We start from the raw sequence: 27440 nt of genomic DNA on the forward strand, positions 1-27440 counted from the left end.
TGCGAATAGGAGCTGTGAGAGGGGACATCCCTGCCTTGTCCCCCATCTAATAAGAAACAGCCCTGACAAAGCCCTGTTAAGAAGGACACATGCCTGCGGTCTGGTGTATAGTATCTTAATTAAAGTACGGAAGTGTTGCCCCAGGCCCATCTCGAGCAGTACCTCTTCCAGGTACCGCCAGTCTACAGAGTCAAAAGCTTTCTCAAAGTCAATGAGGAGAAGTGGGGTCAGTGACTGGCGGTGTGCCAGAGCTAGGAGGAGGCATCTGAGGCAATGCCTAGTGCTTTGGGATGGCATAAACCCACATTGATCAGGGTGGACCACTTTGGCAAGATAGGGCCTCAGTCAATTGTCTAGGACCAATGAAAATATTTTAACTTCCGCATTAAAGAGAGAGATGGGGCGGTAGGGGGAGCATAGCACTGAGGGGGGCTGGGATTTAGGGATCACCACTATGGTGGCGGCATCTGTTTCCGGACGGAACAAGCCACTCTCGACCGCTGCGGCACATACATCCAAAAGGCGGGGAACAAGTGTTTCCCTATAAGCTGCGTAGAACTCCTGTGGGAGCCCATCAGGGCCTGGAGTTTTGCCTGATGCGGTATGGAATATGGTGTCGTTGATCTCCTCTTGTGTAATCGAGAGGTCCAGGTCAGCACTTTCTGCTGCAGTGAGGCGAGGGAGTGAGATGTGGTCTTGGTGGAGCAACTCAGGGAGATGGAGCCTAGGGTGCTGCTCGGAGTAAAACCTAGAATAGTAGGCAGCAAAACTCTGGGCCATTGCTGCGGGTGAACAATGAATAATACCGCCTGTGTCTTTAATCTCTGGGATTATGCGATTAGCCATGTGGTATGTAGCCAGGCGATGTAGAATCTTCCTGTTTTTGTCCCCCCAACCATACACCCTAGCTACAGAGGATCTCCATAGTAGCCTAGCAGCCTCCAAGGACGTCTGCCTAATCTCATCTCGTAGGAACGCCAGTCATCTGTCTTGTGAGTCATCTCTCTGCTCTGACGCACGGTTTTCAAAGAGGGTTGCTTGGACCTCCAGGAGAGAGATCTGGCAGTTCTGTGCTAGCCGCTTGAGCTTAAGTTGGCCTTTGGCAAAGCCACGAATGGTGGCCTTGCCTGCTTCCCACACAGTGCCCTGGGAGGAGACGGAGTCTTGGTTAATGAGAAAGTATTGCTTGAGTTCTTTACCTACAATTTTCTTTAAGTCCTTGTCTTGGAGGAAGCAGGAATTCATCCTCCATATCGGGCGCAGCGTGTCCCGGGGTCTCCCACTCACAAAAACATGGGCGAATGGTCAGATATACCCCTAGGAAGCATGGTAATGTCTCTAATTTTCTGACAGTCGAGGGCGGACATGAGATATAATCAAGTCACGCATGTGTATGGTGCGCAGCAGATGTATGTGTGAATTGTTTGCTTTGGGGGTGCCAGACCCTTCAGGCATCACAGACTCCCAGGGTGCTTGCCCAGTTTGCCAGGAGCTTAGCATGGGTGGATCTTGTGGCAGATGGGGTGTTTGCGGTATCAAGGACCGGCTGCATTACTTCATTAAAGTCACCTCCAATTATTGTGGTCTTGGAGGGCAGAGAGGCGATGAGGTCTGCGGTGCGTTTGAGGGTAGGAGCAAGCAGTGATGGCAGGGAGTATACAGACATTAAATTGAGGGCAGTGCCTCCTATGGTTCCTCTCACGGTTACAAAGCATCCCAGGGGATCATTAGTGACTTGAGTAAGTACAAAAGGGGGACTGCGCCGCATAAGGATTGCCACGCCTCTTGTTTCCCAACTGAACCCCGAATGCCAAACACTGTCATAGCCGTATTATGCCAGAAAGGGGCAGTTATTACCCAGGAGATGGATTTCTTGGAGCAGTAGTATTTCAGCTGTATGGCGCTGTGCATACCGCAGGACCGCTGTCCTTTCACCTCTGTCCAGTAACCTATTAACATTCCATGATATTATACGGAGCAGGTCCCTGCCATTAAGTGTGTCTGTCATGGTGGGTGGAAGTGCAGATGAGGACCCACGGGAGGTGAGCGAAGCATGGGGGCACTGCTCTATGTGCGAGCTGTGGGCTACAAGTGCATCTCTGCAACTTGGGCTAAATGTGCGAGTGTCACATTGCTGAAGAAGAGTACTGGTGTAGCAAACAAGGTGTACATACAATAAACCAGGACAACAGTACCCCCTCCCTTCCTCACCCCCCCACCCTATACTTCAGGAAAGGAAGCATCTGTCGACCCTAACTACCAATGTAAAATACAAAACTGAAATGCTTGGGTATGGAGATTCGTGGAGGACCCCTCCTCACATAAAGAATATTTTAGCACAGCAATCAGAAGAACTGGAGTTGCAGTAGACAAAGCTATCGGGACTGAGCCACGTCTTATGTTTCAAGCAGTCTGACACTGCTCAGAGTTAGCATTCAAGGAGTGTTGGACTCCGAAACAGGTGCGAGTCTGCCAAGTCCAGTGGAGAGGTTCGAGGCGAGGCACCTCCAGGATCCGAATGGCCTGTTGAACCAGCTCGGCGTGAGGAGTGGGAGTCGTTTAAAGGCTGCCGCGTTTTTGGATGCAGTCCAGGACCCAAGGGTCCCCGATCTAGTCTGGCGCAATCCTCACCCCTTGCATGAGTGTGTGCGTCTGTTGCTTGGCTTAGGTGACCTCACCTGGGCGTCCTCAGTTTGGGCCTTTGGGGATTGATCCAGGGCATTCAGTCTCGGGGAACGCTTCTCCATCAGCCACGTCCAGGCTGCCTCAGAGGACTCAGAGAAGAGGGTTTTGTTCTGGAACACCACACAGAGGCAGGCTTGAAAATGAAGCCTATATTAGAGGTCCAAGGCATGGAGTTTTTGTTTAAACTCTGCAAATGATCGTCTTTGAGTTTGGACCTCCCGTGTGTAGTCGGGGAAGATCTTTATTGGGTGGCCCTGGTACGTTAGGGATTTTTGCTTACGTGCTTCAGCGGGGATGGAGTCTCTATCCTCAAAATTGAGGATCCGAGCAATTATCGTTCTATGGGTGCTCCCAGCAGAGGTTTAGGAGCCAGAAAGCTGTGGGCCCACTCAATCGCAAACCACGGGTAGAGGGAGTCTTTGGGCATCCATGAGTTTACCCAGTGTTCAATGAAGCTGCTCATCTACCCCTGTTCTGAACCCTCTGATAATCCTACCAGACGGAGATTATTGTGTCTCAACCTGTTTTCCAAAAAACTCTGCTCGCTTATGCAGTTCTTTAGAGTGGGTCTACAGACTCACAACTTGGTCTTTAACCGGTGGAAGTCGTCTTATACTGTGGAGATATGGGATTCAGTTTTTTTGATCCGGGCTGACGCGTTGTTGAGGTCCTGCCGGAGGAGGTCCATGTCAACTCGGACCTCACCTATTTTGTTCTCTACTGAGGTTTGCTAAGCATTGATTGCTTGAAAGATGGTGCTGAGCTTGGTGACTGTGGGGGCATTCATTTCTATGGATCCGCCCGCCGCTCAGGTGTCTGTGGTCGTGTATTGGTCCATTTTGGTCAGTGTTGTTGGAGGCTTTGGGCCTCCATCCCTACCCATAGCAGCGGGTAGATGTTTGTCCCCTCAAAGACCAGTGCCTCCAGATGTTCCCAGTACCACCAGAGGAGGAGAAAGTGCCTCAGGTCGTGAAACATGCGTGAGGCAGGGGAGACCAACCGGGTCCGGTAGTCAGGGGTCGGCCTCTTTGTGACCGCAAGCAGCAGATGGATGCAGAGCAGTCCGCTCTCTCACGGAACTTGTGGTTCGCCCCATCAATGCGCGATTCCGCAGTTGACCTCTCCGCAGCCAGAAAGGCCAAGCTGCACCTGGTTGTTCAGAGGGTCTGGCTGGCCGGTCACCCCTGCGCTTTGATTTCACCCACACCCACCAGCACGTGGGAAGTCCAGGGACTGGGGGCTTCTTGTAGGATGGTGGGTCGACAGGTCTCACTGGGCAGTTTTATGCCAACAGGATCAGGCAGAGGGGGGGACGCTGCCCTTGAGCCCCTCGCTGCCCGAAATGGCAGCTGAACCCTCAGCCCTTGCCGGTGGGCCTCTAGGCCGCAGGACACAGGAGCAATTTAAGCTGTGCCGGGGCTTCCATAATGAGGGGATGGGGGAGGGAACCACCGCAGAGATTCGCGCTGCCCGATAGAGACAGCCAATCTGCCCCCTGCTGTGGGCCTGACCCATTGCAGGTCATTGGGGCCATGGATGCGGTTATTCTCGGCCCAAGGGATGTGCTCCGGGCAGGCCTCTTCCTCCCAATACATCACTGTTCCCTCACTCACCAGGCTGCAAGAGGCGTGGGCAGCGGATGCTCCTCTGTCTGCTGGTGGGGCCTCAAAATCATAAGGCGTCCGCAGTCCAGCACCCTACGCAGGTCCCTGTGGCTCAGGCCGGAGCTCGAGTCCGCCCTGTGCCTCAGGATCTCAGCAAGCCTATGGGGGGAAAACAAAGGGGCAGATTTACGAGCCCCGTGCGCCACATTTGTGCCACCGTTGGGTCACTACTGTGATGCAGCGGCGGAGTAAACCATGCGCCACCTTGCGCCCCATTTACAACGTGACGCATCTAGGGAGATGCGTCACGTTGTAAAGTCCTGGGCCACATGAAAACTGCATCAGGTTTCATGTGGGCGTTCCGGCGCAGAGGGGGGCGTTCCGTCGCGGAAAAGATTTCACTCAGTCACTTTTCTGACGCTGCTGTGTCAAAACCTTACGCCTGCTTGAAACAGGCATAAGGCGTGATGCACCATGTTGAGGCTAGGCCAGGTTGGAACAGTGCTGGAGTTGCGTCGCGCCCACAACATAACTCCAGCACTGCGCCAACCTTACGCTGGCAGATGCAACACTCCTCTGTTTATCCTTGTGCCATGATGCAGTGTAAATGCGGCGCATCTGTGGTGGGGCTGGGTAAACTTCTGTCACGCATCTTTCCTGGTGCATCCCTGCTGATTTGCAGGGATTCTCCAGGAAACGTAAATCTGCCCCCCAGTCTGCAGGTCTCTTGCCGCCCGCTGCCCGAAATACCAGCCAATCCCTCACTCATATCCCTCCCAGCAGCCGAGCGCAGCGCCATGGGCCTGGCTCGCGCCCCAGCTCCGGAGGTGTAGCCAGGGGAAGGGAAGGCCCCTCTTCTTACTCAGTCACGCGGAGTCAGGTCGTGCCACGACTCCACACCTCGCCCACAGCAGATAAGTCACTCGGTGTTCAGCCAATCAACTGGCCATGATGGAGGGGGCACCTGTCCACCACAGGGGAACCCCCCTCACCAGTCCCAGCGTCCAGGTGTAGGCTACGGCAGCAAAGCATAGGGATTGAGTGCCGCCATCTTTAGTGTGGCGCAGTCCGGAGATCTGGATACAAGGGCGCCGCTCCCAAGGTCACCGTTTTTAGCTCCAATAACTGGCACAAGTTGTGGTAGGATGCAGGCGGCAGGTTATCGGGGTGAATGATTTCTGATTGTGGCGGATACTGGAGCGGATGATGGAGGGGTCCAGAGCACTCTTAGACGCTCCAAGCCACCAGCTAGGCCATTTTTTATAGTGTTAACATGGTATATTGTTTGAAGAAGCTTATCTTTTGCATTTTTGTGATTTGTGTCTGTCAGTCTTTTTTCAAAAGCAACGTTATATTGAAAAACATTGATGTGAAAATCTGCTTTTGTATGATGCAACTGTGGGTGATAATCAACTCTACTTACAATTTAAACTCAATTTATTTTTATGCCACACTCATTTTAAAAAGTATGAGGAATGTTAAGGTGATTTCATCAAGTGAAAAATGTCAAAAAAGGCAACATAAAATGTAAATGAGAGAGATCCCCATGTATGACAAGCAACACCATTATTACTGAGTTGGCCAAAATCTATGCCACATTTGTGCCACCGGGTTTCCTCCATCAACCTGCATAGACATGATATTGTTTGAGATTGGGTAACAAATGCGAATACTGAGGGAATTTTAGCCTTACTTTAAGTATTGCAACTTTGTTTGCAACACTCCCTTGTGTAAGTTTTAGTAAACCAAAACATTTGTTCAAATGTACAAATATTGACCAGAAGAAGGCCCTTAAAGTATCTGACCAACTAGAGGAATTTGGTAAAGGTAACATTTGAATTTTTCCACACAGAGCATTTCCTGCCATAACCGATGCTTTCATCTGCACATTGACCTTTAAAGGACTGTGGTTACATCCAACAACTTTGTGTCACTGGATGATTTTGACTTCCAGACAAAGACTAAGGGCCTGAGTGGCCAGCTGTAGAGCAGAGTGAAGTGATGTGTTATAGAGTGGCATGTAGTGGAATGTCTTAGAGTGGAGTGGTGTTGAGTGGAGTGGCGTACACAATAGTGGCTTATAGTGAAATGGTGTGTCGTAGTGTGGAGTGGTGTGGAGTGTCATAGAGTGGCGTGCTGTACATTGTCGTTCAGTGAAGTGGAGAGGCGTAGAGTGTAGGGGCACAGAGTGGAGTAGAGGGTTGCAGAGTACAGTAGCGTAGAGTGGAGTGTTGTGTTGTAGAGTAGAGTGGAGTGGCATGTTATAGAGTGGTTTGTTCAGTGCTGGCTGGTGACATTTGAAAGTGGTAGGGTGTAAAAGTTCGGGGGAGTGACCTGTGGAGTGCGCGTGTATGCACAAGCCCAGCCATTATAAGGGTTGTTCAGGGGGGATCTCCCCCCGAAGAAAATTTTGAAAAAAGAGTGGAAAAATTGGGCATTTGCAAGCAAATTTAAGAAAGCAAGAAGATTAATAAGGCAATTGTCAAAGTGTGGTTAAGACAACAATAAAAAGAGATTTCATATGATATCTATGTTGGGAGCTGCTTATTCAGTATAACCACAGAACTTCATAACAGACTTTGAAATAACAATGCTGAGTACCTCACAGATTTCCTTATTTATTGATATACTTTTTAAAATTAAATCTACTGAGGAAATACAAGTTATTGTGATTTGTCGGACTGCCTTCCTTTAGTAAAAAGACTGTTAAGAAGATGAGTATTGTGTAGTTACAGGGTAAACATCCTCAACTGGGAACATGAGGGGACTGAGTTGCACTGGCAACCTAACTATGTTTAGCCAAGTGCTGTTGCAGTACCGGTCTCCGGCTTGAAAGTTGATTGCATTCACTATCAAATTGCTATAGGGTTTCTGAGTCTCAGGGTCTGGTACTAGTGTAGGAGAGCTAGAATGGAAGGAGACATACAGTGTGCCCACAGAGGCACAGCACGGTGGCATCACTGGTTCCCATGCACGCCACATGAATGCACACACACCGGAAGCGAATCACACCCGGTACGGAGAGGAACAGATTTTACCTGAGGGATTGAGCAAACATTTATGATTTTTTGGGTTTCAATTTTATATATATAAAAGCTAAATAGGTAGTAATCACTCAGAAGGTACATTTCAAGTTAACATGAGATGTTAAAAGAAATAAACATCAATCAGACATAAATCCAACAATAGCCTGCTGACTGAGGGGTTACGATTCTAAACCTCCATTTATTTTTTCTTGTCTTCTTTTAGCCTCTAAGTCTCAATTAAGAAGGAAATAAGTAAATCAGGAATGTGATGCAATCATTCACCCTTTTAAAATTATTTCTTAAAAAGCATGTTTACATCTTGCACCTTGACAACATTCATTAGTAAGAGAAAGTCCAAACTCCCTAATAACTTGCATAACATAATTGATCTAGAAAAGGTTTCTAAAGATACTCATGCATAGAGTTCATATCGTGACAGCGAAACAGAATATGCAATAGAATTTCAAATTCAGTCGATGTATTCAACACACCCTTCGGAACACCAGTTCCATCTCTCTTCACCTTAAAAACCAGTAATATACCAGATCTAAAGCATAAAATTAGGTTGAGCCGCAGTTATTAGGTGAATTACAAGATAAAGAGGTAAAAGATGCATTTTCACAAATTATATTATAGTTTGCATATAGTCTTGCTCACCGAGATTAACAGGCTGCAAGTTTCAAACATTAGCGTGACTATTGTTTTAAACTGTGATTTAGAGGTGAATCAAGTTAAAAAAAATGTCTAACTTAGCCCAAGATGATAAAGACAACACGTAAACCATTATATCGACCCTCAGTGTGATGGATTGATTGACAAAGTTATGCCTGCTTTCGAAGAGTCAATAACAGTATGTGACACCACAAACGGGAAACAGATATGAAAATAGGTCTATATTTTAATGTGCCCACACATGCACCCAGAGTTAAAACCAGACTTTTTGCTCTGCAACTTGCCTCTTTCTGTTCCTCTTGCTACACCTAAACCATTTTTTTGCATTCCCTGACATAAGTTTCTCTTTGGCACCAGCACCCTTAGGTATTAAGGGGCATATGTATCAAGCTAATTTTACCTCGCAAACGCTGCGAATCGCAAAATACAGCGTTTGCGAGTAAAAATTCGCAAAACGGGATGTATTAGGCAAAATCCCATCGCAAAATTAAGGAATTGCTAATTTAGCGATTTCTTAATTTTGCCTAACCATTTAAGAAATCGCACATTGCGATTTCTTAAATGATATGTAAAAAGCACCCAAGTTGTGCGAATTATCCTTAAGAAATCGCAAATTACCACCAACTTCCAGTTGGTGGTAATTTGCGATTTCCTTTCAAAATGCACTATTTTTAATTTTGCAAAGTGCCACGTGACGCTCATACATGCCCTTAGGGCATGTATGTGCGCCATATGCACACACATGCTCATTTCAGGGGTGCATCAGGGTGTCATCATGACACCCTTGCACCTTTGAAATTATTCTCAAATAGCGATTAGCAAATTGCGAATTCGCTATTTGAGAATTACTTCCCATTCATTCCTATGGGTCTCCTGGCCCATAGAAATGAATGGGCAGGTATTCCTTAATTGCGATTTCGCAATTTGCTAATCGCAATTAAGGAATTTTAAGAAATCGCAAAAAGTTTGCGAATTTTTAAATACATCCCGTTTTGCAATTCTCAAATAGCGATTCCTTAACAATCGCTATTTGAGAATCGCAAATGGTGATGTTGATACATATGCCCCTAAGAAAATGTCAGCACTGCAGGCTTAAGCAGTATCAAAAACAAAAACCGAGTTGCAAGTAGCGGCAGACAGAACAGTGAGCAGCCTCATGGCATACCTGCGAAAGAAATGTGTGGATTGGAACAAAAATATATAAGTGGAGGTGCTCGCTGTTCCAGAGTTGTCGCTACTTTAATTTGAAAATATTGCGAAGTTTCTAAGATGTGCCTTTAACTGCCCCATAAATAAACAAAGTGATTTAGGGCACCCAACCTTCAATGTGCACTGTGCTTCAAATGGGCGCATACTATCAGTTTGGAAGCATTGCCACTGAGGGTTCTTATATTAGGAAAAACAATTAAGTATTCATTTGCAGCATACAAGAAATAGCAAACAGAAGTCGTCATACACAATTCTTTCACGTTCACACATCACGCTGCATTGGTTTTATGGCATAAAATCAATGCAGAGTGCTGTGTGGAAGTGAAAGAAGTGTGTATATCGATCCACTTCTGTTCGGCAAGCGTGTTTGTAAAAGTGAGCAGCAATTTGTGCGAATTTCTTTAAAGCACCACCTAAGCAGGTGTTATTAAAAGCGGATTTCTGAATAAAAAAAGTCATTTTTGTTTAATCAGAGGAAGAACCCGCTTTTAATACACCATCCACTTAACTGGTGTTTGGAAGAAAATTGCACAATAAAAAGAGCAGCACAGCGCTAAACGCCCTGGCTGGACAGTGAATACTATTAGGCTAATTTAACTGTCTAAACTCAAAGTTTGGTCAAACTCACCGTTAATCACCAGTCAGCACCCAACACGATGTGCCTCAGGTTCTGCTCCAGTCATATGCATGCCTTGAGTAAGTTATGAACACATTTCCCAGGCCAAGTCCCACTCCGTAACTCCCTTACTGATGCGCACATTTAAAACACACGTCCCGAAGTGGATCATGACGGCCGCTCATAGTGGGCAATAAAATAACAAGATAAACTGGCAGTATTTACACAGTCGCGGCTGCTCGCATGATCTGCGTGAGGTGGGGGGGGGGCTGGGGGGGGACCGTAGGGGGGATCCTGCGGGGGGGGGGGGCTTTGGGGGGGTTTGAAAAAAAGATATTAAAGACTTACCTTACTGGTTGTCCCCCGTCGCCTCCGTTCCTGACTAGGTGACGGCCCCGGGGTTTTCTGGAACTGGAAGAAAGCATGCATCCTCCCACCCCTCCCCTCCCCTAAGCCAATCAATGCTGCAATGGCAGCGTTGTGATTGGTGCAGAGTCCCGGGCGGCGCCCAGCCGGGCACCAGTAGGGTCGCCATTTTCTCAATGTAGGCTTCATGCAGCCTACATAGAGAAAAGGTAGAGTGCGCAAGAGCAGTCTCGGCACTCAGAGTGGTGCAAGCCACTCCTCTCTGACCCGCCCACCCGCCCGCCCCCAACCAGGCATACCCCTGACGTCTGCTTTCTCGCAGCGCGAGAAGTAGAACATTAAATGGTATTTCAAATACCATTTTATTTTCTGCTTCTCGCACTGCGAGAAAGCAGGGGGGCGGCGCTCCGACGCCCTAATGGAGCAGCCACCACTGGGTTTGTTGTACAGTTTATTAGAGTGGAGTGGCGTTGAGTCGAATGGTATAGAGTAGAGGTGTGGAGCAGAGTGGAGTAGGGAGTCATAGAGTACAGTGGAGGAAAGTGGTATGGAGTCATGTTGAGTGTTGCAGAATGGAGTACATTGTCACAGAGTGGCATAGAGTAGAGTAGATGAGCACAAAGTGAAGTACAGTGAGTTAGAGCAGAGTGTAGTGCCTTTAGAGTGGAGTGGCGTGCCATAGAGTAGAGTGAAGTGAAGTGGTGTGTCCTAGTCAGGGTGTGTCTGCTCATTAGCAAAGGCTGCACTCTCCACAGTCAAACTCTACTACCATCTCACACCATGTCAAGGATCACCGACAACTAAAGGATGTTGCTCAGTAAAGATTTATTTTAAAGTGCTCTGGTGCTACCGCTTACACATTTCAGCTGCCCTCCATGCCTTGTTCACAAACAGAGGTGTCATATTGTTTATATCATAATAAATGCACACTGAATATGTTGTCAGGGACAGGGAAAACAGACTATATTAGACGTTATCATCACTGATAATACATATTTTTCTGTACTCAATAAATAAACAGCTCAAGTCCACGTAAAGAGTTACATTAATTAAAAGGAGTAATTATTGCACAGTCAAATATAAGAAATATGAAATAAAAATGAAGTTAAAATAATATATTTCATATCTCAATTATATGCTAATGCATATACTATACCAAATGTTCACAAATACCTAAAAGTGCCTTTAAAATTGTTTGCATCTTGCAATTCAGCCCATGTGGGCGAAGTTTTTCATGGTAGTGACTGTTAGAATTAGGGTTCTCTGGTTGGCACAGGTAGGTACTTGTGACAAGCAGGGAACCTTTCCTCTAGTCAGGATGAGGGGTTACACTACTAAAACAACCCCTTGCTTACCCTCTTGGTAGCTTGGCGTGAGCAGACAAGGCTTATCTCAGAGAGTTATAGGTTAAGCATTTGTGAACACATACAGTAACCAAGTGACAACACTACAAATGGACACCACACAGGTATTTATTTTAAAAATAAGGAATCATTATATAGGATTATCACAAGACTATTAAACGATTAAAAATACACAATACGGTTGCTTAGCTGGTAGAAGATTGCTTAGTTTCTCTTAAGTTCTTAAATGCGACACTTTAAGTCAATGTACCTTAGATGCAACACGCAGGGCAACAAAAGTGTTGCAGCGATGCAGATGCGTTGAAGTTCTTGGTGCAAAAGAAATAAAGACGGATCTTCCAGAAGCGTTACGCTTCTCCGATGTTGCAAGAAGGCTCGACTCGATGCGTCAGCTACAGCGGCGTCACCCTTGACGAGATGCGACGACAGCGGCCTTGGCAGCGGCACTTTTCTCCGACGTTGTTAGACGCTTCCGGTCGATGCGATGCGGCAGCGGCGACACCCCTTCTGCGAGATGCGAGGACAGCGGCTCCGATGGCGACACGCTTCTATGTGGATGCAAGGCACTTTTCTGGATGCGGTGCAATGCGACAACTACGATGGCTGCGATGGCGACACGCTTCTTCGACGTTGCGAGACACTTCCTGAACGATGCGAGACGCTTCCGCTCGATGCGATGCTGCAGCGACGACACTCTCAGCGAGATGCGACGACAGCAGCTCCAACGGCGGCACGCTTCTCTTCCTTGCGTCGCGCTTACAGCTCCTTGCGACACGCAGTCCCTCAGAAGGCCCAACAACAGCAGCAGGCACTTCCAAAAGACTTTGGGGAGCTGGGGATGAAGTCCACTGGTCCTGGGACTTCGTTCAGGGGGCAAGCTCAGTTCAAGCCCTTGGAGATCTTTAAGCACAAGTTGAAATAAAAGTCTTTGTAGTCTTTTCTCCTCTCCTTCAGCAGCAAGGCAACCACTGCAGGCCAATCCCCCAGGTCAGGGACAGTTACTCCTCCTACAGCTTTCGCAGTTCCTTCTCTTCTGGCAGAGGTTCTTCTTGTTTCAGCAGGATCTGATCTAATTTCTTGGGAGCAGGGTCCCAATACTTATACCCCTAATTCCTTTGTTCCTCTGGGGTTGAGGGGTCTTTGCCCAGTCCAAACCAGTTCTTGAGCACTCTGTTGACATGACTCTGCCTTTCTATTCAGGGTGCAGGGCAGAGACATCAGCCGCTCCGCAGGAGGTGGAGCCAGCATTGTGGTAGCAGAGAACAACCCTATTCAGAGCCCATGTGTACTCCTCCCACCTATCTGACTGCCAATCTTCTTATTCACCACCAGGCTGCCTAGCCCTGCCCCTCTGGGTTTCCCCAGCCCTGTCACTCACACAACCAGACAGGCAGATACACATCACAGCAGAGGCGGGCTGAAATGGTCAAGCAAGCAAATACCAACTTTCTAAAAGTGGTATTTGCAAACACAGAATATTAAAATAAGCTTTACTAAAATATGTATTTTATTATTCTGAGTTCAGGCATGCTAAACTCAAAGTTCTACCATGTTCCCTGGGTCTGTTAGGATCATAGAATGTAACAATTCTAACAGCCCATTCTGGCCTATGGAGAACAGGTAGCCTTACAATAGTGAAAAACGAAAATGGCTGTAATTCACTATTAGGACATGCCACACACATCAGGGCTTGTCCTACCTTATGCTTACAATGTACCCTGCCCTAGGGCCTACCATAGGGGTGACTGATATGAAGTTAAGGGAAGGTTTAGGGACTGGCAAATGGGTGCACTTGCCCAGTCAGCATGACAGTACCAGACTGCACGCAGGTTCTGCAATGGCAGACCCTAGATACATTTTACCAGGCCGCTTCTGTGGGTGGCACAACCAGTGCTGTAAGCCCACTAGCAGCATTTGTATTTACAAACCCTGGGCACTGCTGGTGCACTTTACTGGGGTCTGACAGTAAACCAAATAAACCAATCATGGAATCCAACCAACATATACATTTTAAATAGGGAGCACTTGCACTGTGGCACTGGTTGGCAGTGGCACAGTGCTCTGAGCGGCCAACACCATAAAAACACATGAGGCACAGCGACAAAAAGTGGAAGGGAGACTCACGCCAAGGTGCCAGGTCTAACACGTGTCCCCTCCAGCTGAAAAGTGGGGAGAACTACCCTAACCCAGGGAGTTCCTCATCACTAAGGCGGAAAAATCTGGACAGACCGTCAGCATTGGCGTGATCTGTACCAGGGCGATGTTCCACTGTGAAATCCATACCCTGTAGGGAAATGAACCACATCAACAGCTTTGGATTCTCACCCCTCATATGCATCAACCATCTGAGGGGCCTGTGGTCTGTCTGAACCCGGAAGTGAGACCCAAACAGGTAGGGTCTTAGCTTCTTCAGCGCCCAGACCACAGCAAATGCCTCACGCTTAATAGCACTTCATCTCTGTTCCCGTGGTAGTAACCTCCTGCTAATAAAGGCTACAGGTTGATCTAGGCCCTCTTTATTAATCTGTGAAAGAACAGCCCCCACACCATGCTCTGAAGCGTCTGTCTGAACGATAAACTCTTTGGAAAGTTGGGAGCCAAAAGCACGGGCGCCGTGCACATAGCAGCTTTCAGGGCCTCAAAAGATTTCTGACAGGTGTCGGTCCAGATCACCTTCCTGGGCTGCTTCCTTGGAGTCAGCACTGTCAAGGGGGCAACAATGTTGCCATACCCCTTGTAGGAAACCGGGGTCTCCAGGCCCTAAGGGCGGTAACGTGACACGAGCGGCTGGGCTCCCAAAGGCCTGTGTGTAAAGCAACCATACAACACGCACCTCTCATGGAACGGGGAACACACACAATAAGGGACGCCACACTGTATATTTTATGCAAATACTCAAGTTTATCCAACAGATCAAGATCAATGCAGTTCAGGATTTGTACATGCAGCTCATGGGGTCAAATGCAGTTTACGAATTGTACATGCAGTTTACGAGGCATATGCAGTTTAGGAATTATACATGCAGCTCATGAGACATAGCGCTACTCGTGGTAAGGGCGTAGGGAACTCCGGTGAGCGGAGCCTATCACCATAGCGGTACTCGTAATAAGGAAGCCTGTAACAATCCCACTCAGCGCCTGCAAGCAAAGCGTTCCTCGTAATCACCCACAGCATATATCGTTCGGAGCAGAACCTGCAATTATGACCTTACTCGTAATCAGCAAAGCGTATAATATTTAGAGCAGAACCTGCAAGTATGGCATTACTCGTAATCGGCAAAGCATATAACACTCAGAGCAGAACCAGCAAATGTGGCATTACTCGTAATCAGCAACGCGTATAACATTCAGAGCAGAACCTGCAAATGTGGCATTACTCGTAATCAGCAACGCGTATAACATTCAGAGCAGAACCTGCAAATGTGGCATTACTCGTAATCACCAAAGCATATAACATTCAGAGCAGAACCTGCAAATGTGGCATTACTCGTAATCAGCAACGCGTATAACATTCAGAGCAGAACCTGCAAATGTGGCATTACTCGTAATTAGCACAGCGTATAGCATTCAAAGCAGAAACTGTTTCAGTGCGGTTCGAGGGGGCCACGCTACTCGGAGCGAGCAAGCTTCCAGTGTTCCTTCGGTGCAGTTCGTGGCGCACCAAGCTTCCGAACAGTCTGGGGAAAGGGGGGCAAATCCCTCGGAGGGGTGTCCACATCGTGGTGAACGGGGGACTCCCACGGAGAGGGAACCCCGGCCCAGGGTGCCGTGTGGCTCCCAGCCTGCAGGGGGCACACCGGGGTCAATCCCAGTCTCCGGGCTTACATTGCTCTCGATGTCGGAAGGCGTCCTATCCGGCGGCGACGGGGGAAATCGTCCACGGCCTTGCGCACCTTCTCCAGCAGCTGCGACGGCAGCGGCGGGGCCCTGAGCTTCTCCGCGGGCCAGTCTGGACACGCAGTCTCAGCATTCAGTTCTTGCAATCAGTTGCACTAGCGAATCTTGATGGCGCAGATGTATCTGGCGCCCTTAAGGGGGTTCTGTTACAGGGGGGTGGGGAGTGAGTTGGCGACTAGGTCCTTCCTAGTCAGGCTGGGCAGAGGTGTCCTGGGTCCTCCTACTGCTGGGCAAGATCAGTGGGTTTCACAGGGTCCCTCACTCACTTAAGAGGCAGCACCTAAATCCTGTCACTCTCAGAGGCATAAGTCCCTGGCTAGGCCCTACCGCCTACACTCGGGCATGGATTCTCCAACTCCGCTTTACCCCACTGGCCAACTAACTGGAAAAAGTTCCCTCCCTCACTTATGTATCCCTAGGTCAGGTGACCTCTAGCCAAGGCGGCAAAAGTAAAAACCACACCTCCCTTCTAGAAGGTTCCCGCACATTCCAGGAGCTTCCCCATTCTACCTATGGGACAAAAAAAGGCGGGCTGGTGTCGCAACATTGTTGTGGGGTTCCAGCCAGCTCCTGGCACCTAGGGTGCTACTATGAAAGACCACTCTGCAGTAGCAGGGGTCTGTGGCAGCCATCTTGGGAGAAGGGAGCACCTGCACCTTAACACTGGTTGGCAATGAAAAGGCGCCCGGAGACCTAAGTCCAACATCAAAAATGAGGGTGGAAAAAAATGAGGCACGATCAAAAATAGATGGGGAGACTACCCTAAGGCTGACAGGTCCAACACGCGTCCCCCCCAGCCGAAAGAGGGGAGAGCTACCCAACCTCTAGGGAGTTCTCATCGCTAAGGCGGAAAAACCTGGAGAGACCGTCAGCATTGGCGTGGTCAACTCCGGGCCGATGGTCCACCCGAAAATCCATCCCCTGTAGGGAAATGGACCACCTCAACAACTTGGGGTTTTCGCCTCTCATCTGCATGAGCCAGCGAAGGGGGCGGTGGTCGGTCTGAATAAGGAAGTGAGTTCCAAATAGATATGGCCGCAACTTCTTCAGAGCCCAGACCACCGCGAAGGCTTCTCTCTCAATGGTGCTCCATCGCCGTTCCCGAGGGAGGAGTCTGCTGGATATGAAGGCCACTGGTTGATCTTGGCCCTCGGTGTTGAGTTGCGAGAGCACCGCACCTATGCCGTGCTCTGAGGCGTCGGTCTGCACAATAAATTCCTTGCTGAAATCTGGTGTTGCTAGTACTGGAGCGGTACACATCGCATGTTTCAGCGTGTCAAAGGCTTCTTGGCATGCAGCTGTCCATATGACCTTGCGAGGTTGCTTCTTCGAGGTCAATTCCGTCAAGGGGGTTACGATGGTACCATATCCCTTGACGAACCGGCGGTAATACCCAGTGAGGCCGAGGAAAGCTCGGACCTCTGTTTGGGTCTTGGGGGGCTACCAAGCCAAGATGGTCTCTATTTTTGCCTGGAGGGGTTGCACCTTACCTCCGCCCACCAGGTGTCCCAGGTACACGACAGATCCCTGTCCAATCTGGCACTTGCTGGCTTTAATTGTTAGGCCAGCACGTTGCAGCGCCTGCAATACCTCCTGGAGGTGTTGCAGATGGTCCTCCCAGGTGCCACTGAAGACAGCTATGTCATCCAGGTAGGCCGCTGAGAAGGACTCCAGACCAGATAGTACCTGATTCACTAACCGCTGGAATGTGGCCGGAGCATTTTTGAGCCCAAAGAGCATCACTCGGAACTGATTGTGGCCCTCGGGGGTGGAGAATGCTGTCTTCTCCCTTGCTCCATCGGCCATGGCAATCTGCCAATATCCGGATGTCAGATCAATAGTGCTGAGGTACCGGGCTGCTCCCAGCCGGTCCACCAGCTCGTCTGCATGTGGGATGGGGTGAGCAACTGTCTTCGTGACAGAGTTCAACCCCCGGTAGTCCACACAGAACCAAAGCTCCGGCGTCGTACCCGGTGGGGCCGCTTTCGGCACCAACACCACTGGACTAGCCCACGGGCTGCTGGAAGGTTCTATCACCCCCAGCTCCAGCATCTTTGCCACCTCACGCTGGATGCTATCTTTCACTCGGTCAGAGAGCCGGTAAGACTTGTTCTTCACCGGGGGGCTGTCCCCTGTGTCCACATCATGGGTACACAGATGAGTGATTCCAGGTGTGAGGGAGAACAACGAGGCGAACTGTCCCAGGACATGGCGGCAGTCCCTCTGTTGCTCTGGGGTCAAGGATGGGGAGAGGATTACACCTTCCACCGAACCATCCTTCTCTTGTACCGCTAGAAGGTCAGGAAGAGCTTCACTCTCTTCCTCTTCGCTCCCACTCGTCACCATCAGGAGAGCAAGCTCTGATTGCTCATGGTGCGGCTTCAGGCGGTTGACATGGAGCACCCTGAGGGGCTGACGGGGGGTCTTCAAGTCTACTACGTATGTGGTCTGGCCTCGTCGCTCCACAATGTTGTACGGACCAGTCCACCGGTCCTGGAGGGCGCAAAGCTCCCCAGGCTCCATGACCCACACCTTCTGTCCAACGTCCAACTCGACCGTCCGAGCGTTGCGGTCATACCACTCCTTCATCACAGTCTGGCTAGCCTCCAGGTTCTCTGAGGCCGCCTTCCACAGCTTGGCCATCTGGCTGCGGAACGCCAGCATGTAGCTGACAATGTCATGGGGAAGCTTCTGTGAAGTCTTCTCCCACCCCTCTTTCACTAAGCTGAGGGGACCCCTAACGGGATGGCCATAGAGCAACTCAAACGGGCTGAACCCGACTCCCTTCTGCGGTACCTCCCGATAGGAGAATAACAAGCAGGGGAGGAGGACGTCCCATTTACGCCTCAAGCCCTCTGGCAGGCTCTGGATCATTCCCTTCAATGTCTTATTGAAGCGCTCTACAAGTCCGTTAGTCTTGGGGTGGTAAGGTGCGGAGAACCGGTAGGTCACCCCACACTCCTTCCACATGGCCTGCATGTAGGCCGACATGAAATTGGTGCCCCTGTCCGACACCACGACCTTGGGGAATCCCACTCGGGTAAAAATCCCCAATAGTGCCCGCGCCACCACCGGTGCAGTGATGGTCCTCAGAGGAGTAGCCTCCGGGTACCTTATGGCGTGGTCCACCAAAACCAGAATGAACCGGTGTCCCGCTGCGGTCGGAGGGTCCAATGGCCCAACAATATCAATACCCACCCTCTCAAAAGGGGTCCCGACCACAGGGAGAGGTTCCAAAGGGACCTTCAATTTAGTCCCAGTCTTGCCACTTGCCTGACAAGACTTACAGGTCTTGCAAAAGGTGTCTGAGGCAATCCTCATCCTGGGCCAATAAAAATGAGGGACCAACCGTGCAAAGGTTTTATCCTAGCCCAGGTGTCCGGCTAAGGGAATCTCGTGCGCTAACTCCAGCAGGAAGGCCCGGTAACATTGGGGGACCACTATGGCCCTCGAAGATCCATGTACCGGCACCCTGGGCTCACTGTATAGGAGACCATCATCCCAATACACATGATATCCTCCGATCTCCTGACTGGCCACTTGGGCTTCGGCCTGTCGCCGCATGCCTTCAAGCGTGGGGCACGCCCTTTGTGCCTGACAAAATTCCTCCCGGGTAGGGCCTCCTCCCTCATGCCAGTCAGCAAGAGTCGGCAAGTCCTCCACGGGAACGACATCCACCTCCACGGACTCCGGGGGCACCTCTGCGGCCTCCCCATCCATCTCACGGGGTGTGTCCTCTACCACCTTCTTCTTTCCTCTTCTGGTGTTGGGTTGGGCCATTATCCCAGGCTCCAACCCAGGGTGAGTTCCATGCTGGCCAGCCATGGGCCGCGTGACTACGCAAGTCCACCCTGGTAATCCCAGCATCTCGGTGTGAGCTCGAAACTCGACATCTTTCCACTTGGTGTGCTCCAGGTCGTTCCCTAGCAAGCACCCCACAGGCAAGGCAGGGCTCACAGCAACTCTCAGTAGGCCTTTGACTCCTCCCCACTCAAATGGAACACGAGCCACTGGATAGTGACTCAGACTGCCGTCAGCCAATACGGCGGAATGGAACTCCTCGGGGACTACTTTGTCTGGGGACACCAGCAGCCGCACGACAGTGATCATGCTCGCCCTGTGTTCCTCAGAGCATCCACCTCCTCCCCGTTAACTCTCACCCTCTGCTGATATTTAGCAGTGTTCGGGGGCAGGGACACTACGGGAACCACCTCTCTATCCCCGAGTGAAACCAGCGTCAGGCCTGTCCACTCCCCTTCCCTATCTAAGGGCAGCTCCGCCCCAAGCGCTATACTACTCACCCCGGGTATTTTCCTGCCCGTTGGGGCTGGGGGTCGCTTGCGACACTTGGGATCTCCCTTGTAGTGTCCAATCTCCCCACATTCGTAGCACCGCACAATCCTTGGCTGCTGACTCCTGTCAGGGTAAGTGGGTCTTGTGGAATTGGACGGGGGTGGAGTTCCTACTCCCTTCCCAAACTTATTTTGGGGGCCTTTAGAGAACTCCACCTTTTTATCTCCCCCCTCCTTCTTCTGGGGGAAACCCTGTCCGCCTTTTGAGCCATCTCCCTCGGGGCCCTTGTGAGACACCCGGGTGCTCACCCAAATATCTGCCTCTTCCGCAAGCTCACGGGGATCCATCAACTTGCGGTCCACCAGATGTTGGCGCAGCTCCGAAAAGCACTTATCCAAGAGGTGCTCCCGTAAAAAAAGATTGTACACCCCTTGGTAGTCCTGCACCTCGCTGCCACGCACCCAACCATCTAGTGCCTTTCTCGCATAATCAAAAAAATCCACCCATGTCTCTGTGGACAGCTTATGGCTGCCACGGAACTTCTGCCTGTACCTCTCGGGGTTAAGACCAAACTTTTTCAGTAAAGCCTCTTTCATGGGGGCATACCTGACATGATCCGCCTTGGCCAAATATAGCAGGGTGTCCCTGACATTGGGAGGTATATACCGATATAACCCACCTCCCCAACTACTCTCGGGTACCCCATGGGCCGTCAAGGCTACCTCGTATGCCTCCAACCATTTAGCAATGTCGTCCCCCACTGTGTAATTGGCAATGACTTCCTTAGGTAGGTAGAATTTTGACTCGTGAGACTCCTTAGGTATGCTGCCACCATTGTCCTTATTGGCCGCATTCAATTGGAGGGCGCGCAGCTCCAACTCTTTCAGCTGAAGCTCGTGCGCCAACTTCTTTTCCTCCATTGCCCATTTCTTGTTCTCTCTCTCTCTTTCTCTTTCATGTTCCAATTTGGCCAGTTCCCATTTTCTTTCTTGTTCCAACTTGGCCAGCTCCCACTTTAATTGCCTCTCTTCCCTCCTGTCCTCGTACTCCTCTGGAGACGCGCTCCTCCTAGACCCTGTCCTACTACTGGCCCCAGAACGTCTCCCTGGGGGCACATTTTGAGACACATCTACATTTAATATGTCTAGTACTTCCTGGGCGCTCTCCTCCTGAGGTGCATCTGGCGCCTCCTGTCCCTCATCCTCTCTCCCTTCTGGGTGGGCCTCTACCCATGCCCTAATGGCGGTACAGAGTTCCGGTCCTTTGGCCTTCAGCACCCCAGGCACCCCCATCCCCTGCCCGAACTCTCTCAGTTGCTTTACAGTGTACCCCTCGAGGTCAGCTAACCGGAATTCCATCGTGACAGGTGGGGACCTAGATACTAAGGAGAAAATTCCTAGGATATGGGTGACAGATACCAGCTACCCAGGATTCTTGCACTCTCAGCCTGGACAGTGGAATCAATAAACACAGCAATCAATGGTTTCAGAGCTTTTTGAAAAAACAATAGGCGTTTAATTGTGGCGCCCTCCGCTTCACGGAAGGGTGGTGTATGGTCACAGGTCCTAAAATCCCACCGCTCGCCAACAATGTAGGAAACCGGGGTCTCCAGGCCCTAAGGGCGGTAACGTGACACGAGCGGCTGGGCACCCAAAGGCCTGTGTGTAAAGCAACCATACAACACGCACCTCTCATGGAATGGGGAACACACACAATAAGGGACGCCACACTGTATATTTTATGCAAATACTCAAGTTTATCCAACAGTTCAGGATCAATGCAGTTCAGGATTTGTACATGCAGCTCATGGGGGTCAAATGCAGTTTACGAATTGTACATGCAGTTTACGAGGCATATGCAGTTTAGGAATTATACATGCAGCTCATGAGACATAGCGCTACTCGTGGTAAGGGCGTAGGGAACTCCGGTGAGCGGAGCCTATCACCATAGCGGTACTCGTAATAAGGAAGCCTGTAACAATCCCACTCAGCGCCTGCAAGCAAAGCGTTCCTCGTAATCACCCACAGCATATATCGTTCGGAGCAGAACCTGCAATTATGGCCTTACTCGTAATCAGCAAAGCGTATAATATTTAGAGCAGAACCTTCAAGTATGGCATTATTCGTAATTGGCAAAGCATATAACACTCAGAGCAGAACCTGCAAATGCGGCATTACTCGTAATCAGCAAAGCGTATAACATTCAAAGCAGAACCTGCAAATGTGGCATTACTCGTAATCACCAAAGCATATAACATTCAGAGCAGAACCTGCAAATGTTACATTACTCGTAATCAGCAACGCGTATAACATTCAGAGCAGAACCTGCAAATGTGGCATTACTCGTAATCCCCAATGCATATAACATTCAGAGCAGAACCTGCAAATGTGGCATTACTCGTTATCAGCAACGCGTATAACATTCAGAGCAGAACCTGCAAATGTGGCATTACTCGTAATTAGCACAGCGTATAGCATTCAGAGCAGAAACTGTTTCAGTGCGGTTCGAGGGGGCCGTCTACTCGGAGCGAGCAAGCTTCCAGTGTTCCTTCGGTGCAGTTCGTGGCGCACCAAGCTTCCGAACAGTCTGGGGAAAGGGGGGCAAATCCCTCGGAGGGGTGTCCACGTCGTGAAGAACAGGGGACTCCCACGGAGAGGGAACCCGGGCCCAGGGTGCGGTGTGGCTCCCAGCCTGCAGGGGGCGCACGGGGGTCAATCCCAGCCTCCAGGCTTACCTTGCTCTCGACGTCGGAAGGCGCCCGCTCCGGCGGCGATGGGGGAAATCGTCCACGGCCTCGCACACCTTCTCCAGAAGCTGCGACGGCAGCGGCGGGGCCACGGGCTTCTCCGCGGGCCTCGCCACGATGAGGGGGCACTCTTCCGGCTTCCGGGCCGCCGCGGTGATCGTGCTCTGGTCTCCGCACCACGGGGGGGGGCTCAAGTTAAGCAGGGGAGCTCCGCGCTCAGCGGAGCACGCTGCCGGGGTCCCAGGCCAGGTCAGGGAGCGCAGGGGTCACAGCGCTAATACCTGGTCGATCCCCGGCGATTCGACAATCTGCTTGGCATAGGGTTTCAGTGTTCAGTCTGGACACGCAGTCTCTGTTTCAAAAATTAGCTCCCCTTTTACAGGAGTAAGTTGAAGCAGATCAGCAAAAACTATAACATGTTTTCCTGCAGATTATCATAAAATGACTTGAATATAAGTGAACCAAAGCCATCATTATGTTTGAAACTACATTACCCTCCTCTATCATAAAAATCTGTAATTCGATGAAGTTCCTGAGAGGTATCACAATTTAATTGTAAGTATTCTAGTTTGCTATCATGTTCCACTGGTAGTAGTAGTTGTTTGTGTAATGTAATCACTTTAATAACATGTGCAGCTAATCTAGTTGGGGCTGTAATAACACTTGATAAATTGGAATTAGTAACTTTCTGAAGGTAAGCAGTTATAACCTTTACAAGGAAAATTCTACCTGTACCAGACTGGCATATACATAAACCATGTTCATATTAAAGGAAGTCATCTACGCTTGTTTGAATATGTTGAAATATTTCAAATTACTCAGCATTTAATTTTGATATATAGTAATCTAAGTTTTCACCATCCTTATGCAATTCGTCCATAGAAAGTTAAAGCTCAGCTATAGAGACAGAAGAATCTTTAGCAGTATTTAGTTGTCCAAGCGAATCTGAATGTGTAAAATTGGAAAGGTTATCAGTTCTTGTAGTATTGCAAAATATTTCAGATTGCATGTTTTTCCTTTAAATTCCTTGGTCCAACATTTCAACACAAATCTGGAACTCTGGTATTGTAATATAGGTTTTATAGCCATGAAAATCTTCTTCATATGATAATGGTGTTCCAAGCAATTCTTCCTATTTTTTCCATTGTTTAAAAAGCTTTAAAAGTGCCAAAACATAACATTCTGTATTAGCACTATTGTCATATGTCAGATTGCGATGAATAGTTAGTGTAGGTTTTGAATGATGTAATAAGCAGCTGTCTGCTCCATCGACATGGAATTTTCCATTATTAACATCCTCAATGACATTATTTCCGTAAGTATAAAATTCACCTACTTCATACAGTGGCAACCGTTTCAATGAAGAACTTCTGTTGTGGTAGTAAATGTCCAAAAGATTTGTTTTTACAATGTTTTTGTTCTCTCGCTCAAAGTGAGAAAGATATTCAATTTCTTGCAAACAGTTCAAAACTTGTCTTAGAGAGTATGCTAATCCTAACCTAAGCCACTTAATAGTGCAAGATTTAGTATATAAACTTGAAGAGCTTGAACAATCACCTGCCTCAAAACTGCTGACCTCTGTGTGAGATAGCATTTGAAGGCTAAATTGATATAGCCTTTTAGTTAAAGATTGCTCAGCAGATATATCTTCTCATACTTTCTTCATATCTGTTTTTTCAGCTTTATTATTACATGATGTGACTTAATGGGCTATAGCAGTAGAACTATCTGCAAAAAATTGAATATCCCTATTAGCATTCCACTTGAACAGTATTAAAGTGTTGCAGTCATTGATCAGCTGTGACGCGTATCCTCTTTTTAAATTATGTGTGTTTTTTAGGCTTTCCTTTAGCGACATGCCTAACAGAACACATAAGATAGTTCACTCTTCTTTGGTTTAGAATTGGTATGGGGAAACCAAAACAACATTTTGTGTACTGCTTAGATTTGTTTTAGACTTCCATAAACAGTATTTCCCACATTTATGAATTTGAAATATTATAATTTTTTCAAATAGTTTATTGTTATTTTGTTTATTATGGATATCACAAGCTCAATAAAATTAAGAATAGATTCATCTGAGTTGTAGCCAAACTTAGGAGCATTCTTTAACCATAAGAGCATATGAATGTGAGGTACACCTTTTGCTTGGTACTCTTTTCTCCTAAATAATCCAGTATTCTCTCCTAGGAGATTTGTAGTTTTATTTTTTAAGATCCTAAACATGGTTTGGAATTTGTTATTAAAAAATCTGCACACATTTGCTGGGTCTGAGGAACATAGTTCACCAGGTGTCTTAAAGACAACATCTGATTATTGTTTGCTACAAGTAGAAAACTGCATAAATCGTCCCATGGGTATTCTGCACAAATCAAGGTAAGAAATCAAGTTGGTGGTCCCAAATTCCTCAGCATACATCTTAGCTCTCCAAGTCTTCAGAACTAATATTAATTTCTACCTTACTAACATGCCATGATATTTATGAAGTTATATTTGAGGTTTTTATCATTGCTTTACACCTTCTTTAGGAACTCTTTAGCTGTTAAATTATTAAATCCTGTTCTGGTTCACATCACATGCGCAGTCGCATAAGAGGCCACAGATAGTTTACTTTCATATAATGGAGCGAAAATGGAAGGGATGCTTTGTCTAAAACGTGAGTCCTCTGAATATAGTCTTGTGGAACGTTATTCCGAAGCATAAATTTAAAAAAGACGATCATCATATAGCGCTCCTTTTCCTATTGGTAATAAAATGCTCCTGAATCACAAACGCACTGCCGGGGCATTGAGCAAAGAACATCGCTCCTCATTTAGTAGACCTGTTGCCCCGGCACTCACTGTGTATGGAGCCAAGGCAGTTAGCTCAGCTCTGTATGGAGCCGAGCTATGGGGTTTTGAAAGTCTCGATGAGATTAGTAGGTCAGAATACAAGTTCTTTAGGGACCTGATAATGTTACCTCAGGGCGCCCCTCTAACCCCTTTGATATACGACCTGTGCAGGCGCCATTTCAAAGATCTGGCCAAACTTCACTCACTGCTTTACTGGGCTTGCCTTAGGAGTACCCCGGAACTTGCTAACTATGCAGAGGCATTCGCAGAAGTAATGAGTATGGATACCAACAAGGGGATTAAATGGATTTCCAATGTTAAGGCACTAATTATAACACTTAGCCTAAGGAATTCTGGGACACTCAAAATCCACCAAGTAAGGTAGAACTCAAACGCATCTATGGGGACTGGATAGACACCAGAGACCTCAATAACCCAAACATGGGAAGGCTTACGGAAGAATGTTTCCAGCACAAAGGGGGCCTCGAACCTTACTTGGATACAATTCAGATCCCAAGGGATAGGGCATTATATACCCAATTCAGATTTGGCTCACTTCCAGTCCAAGAATTCACCGCAAAGTGGCGCCCCCCTCATCAGACTACTGAAAAATGCCCTTCCTGTGGGACTTCTAAAGAGAGTGTTGCACATCTTATGTTTGCTTGCTCAGGGTATGCAAACACTAAGTCTAGGTGGCTTGGGCCAATCTGCAAACAACTAGGCACTCTCGACCATCGAGTTGCCTTACGCATATTAAAATCTGATCCGAGAAACCTTTTTGTTTGCTGAGTTGCCAATTTCCTAGGTCGTGCCTGGTTAATCAGGCACAGGGCTATACAAAGGGTGAGCCGATCTTGATCCAGAATCCCTGTGAGCATGTACAGTGGTACTAGTGGGGAGGACAAATGTAACCTGAAATGCTATACCCTGTCCCGATACGGAACACCAAACACTCAACTTTTAACTATGTTTTACTGTTTTTATCAAATTAATTAAAAATGAAATCTTTAAATTAGGAGGAAATAGTTTTATATCTCAAATGTTTTAAAATATTGTATTGCTATATTTTATCAATTTTAATAGACTGTACTTTTCTCCTTTTTATATTGATGAATTGTGATGCTTTTATGATATTTATATCAAAATAAAGCTATTTGACTGATCATTGGAAATACAATTGGATAACATCTAGCCCAGGCTTCTCCAACAAGTAGCTCACGAGCTGCTGGTAGCTCTCCGGGTACCTGTAAGTAGCTCTCCTGTGTGCAGCCTAGTCAACTAAATTGGAAGCTTGTGCTTGGTTGAAGTAATATATGTGTACCAAAATTGAAAAGCATGTTTTTTCAGAACTCATAAGCTGATGCATGGAGAAAATGTAAAGCTGATATTTGAATGAGAAAAATCAAATGGTGTTGGGGAGATTTTTTACTATTGTTATTAACTTGGTGGTAGGGCATTAGACCTATGGCTATTATGTATTACCAATGTAGAGGCATTCAACATTGACAGAGCATTTTCACATTACTGCTAGCAACCATTCCTGATGAACTGATATGATTGCCACTGGTAACATTGCATAAGATGGGCACTAATGTAATGTTGTCTGATGTGGTCTATTACATCTCAAATAATATTAGTAGCTCTGGAGAATTTTGATAGACCCTAAGTAGCTCTTATTCCAGAAAAGGCTGAAGACCCCTGATCTAGCCTCTAAAGGTTTTTCCCAAATACTAACTGGATATCCTGGAGCTTCTCTCATTTCATACAGTTCTAAAAAAACACCCATTATATCTTTAAAATGCAGTGGATGTATACTGTAGTGTTTGCCCAGAGTGTTATTTAGTAATGTTCTAAAACTGGCCAGCATCACTTTCATCTGTAAATTGCAATTCAGTTGTATCTGAACTAGGCCTGGGCGAAGCACTACGCTACGCTCGCGTAGTTTGCGAAGTTCGCGCTACTTCACACTACGCGAACTGCACGTAGCACAGTGCGAACACGCGTAGCGTAGTGTTGCGTAGTGCTGCGGTCATTTTTTGCTTGCTCGCGGTCCTCAACGTCAAGTTGGCGACCGCGAGCAAGCAAAATGACATCCCGGCGAGACTTTTTCCTTGTTCGCGATCAGCAACATC

Source organism: Triturus cristatus, chromosome 5_2 (genome assembly GCF_964204655.1).
Source record: "Triturus cristatus chromosome 5_2, aTriCri1.1, whole genome shotgun sequence".
NCBI lineage: Eukaryota > Metazoa > Chordata > Amphibia > Caudata > Salamandridae > Triturus > Triturus cristatus.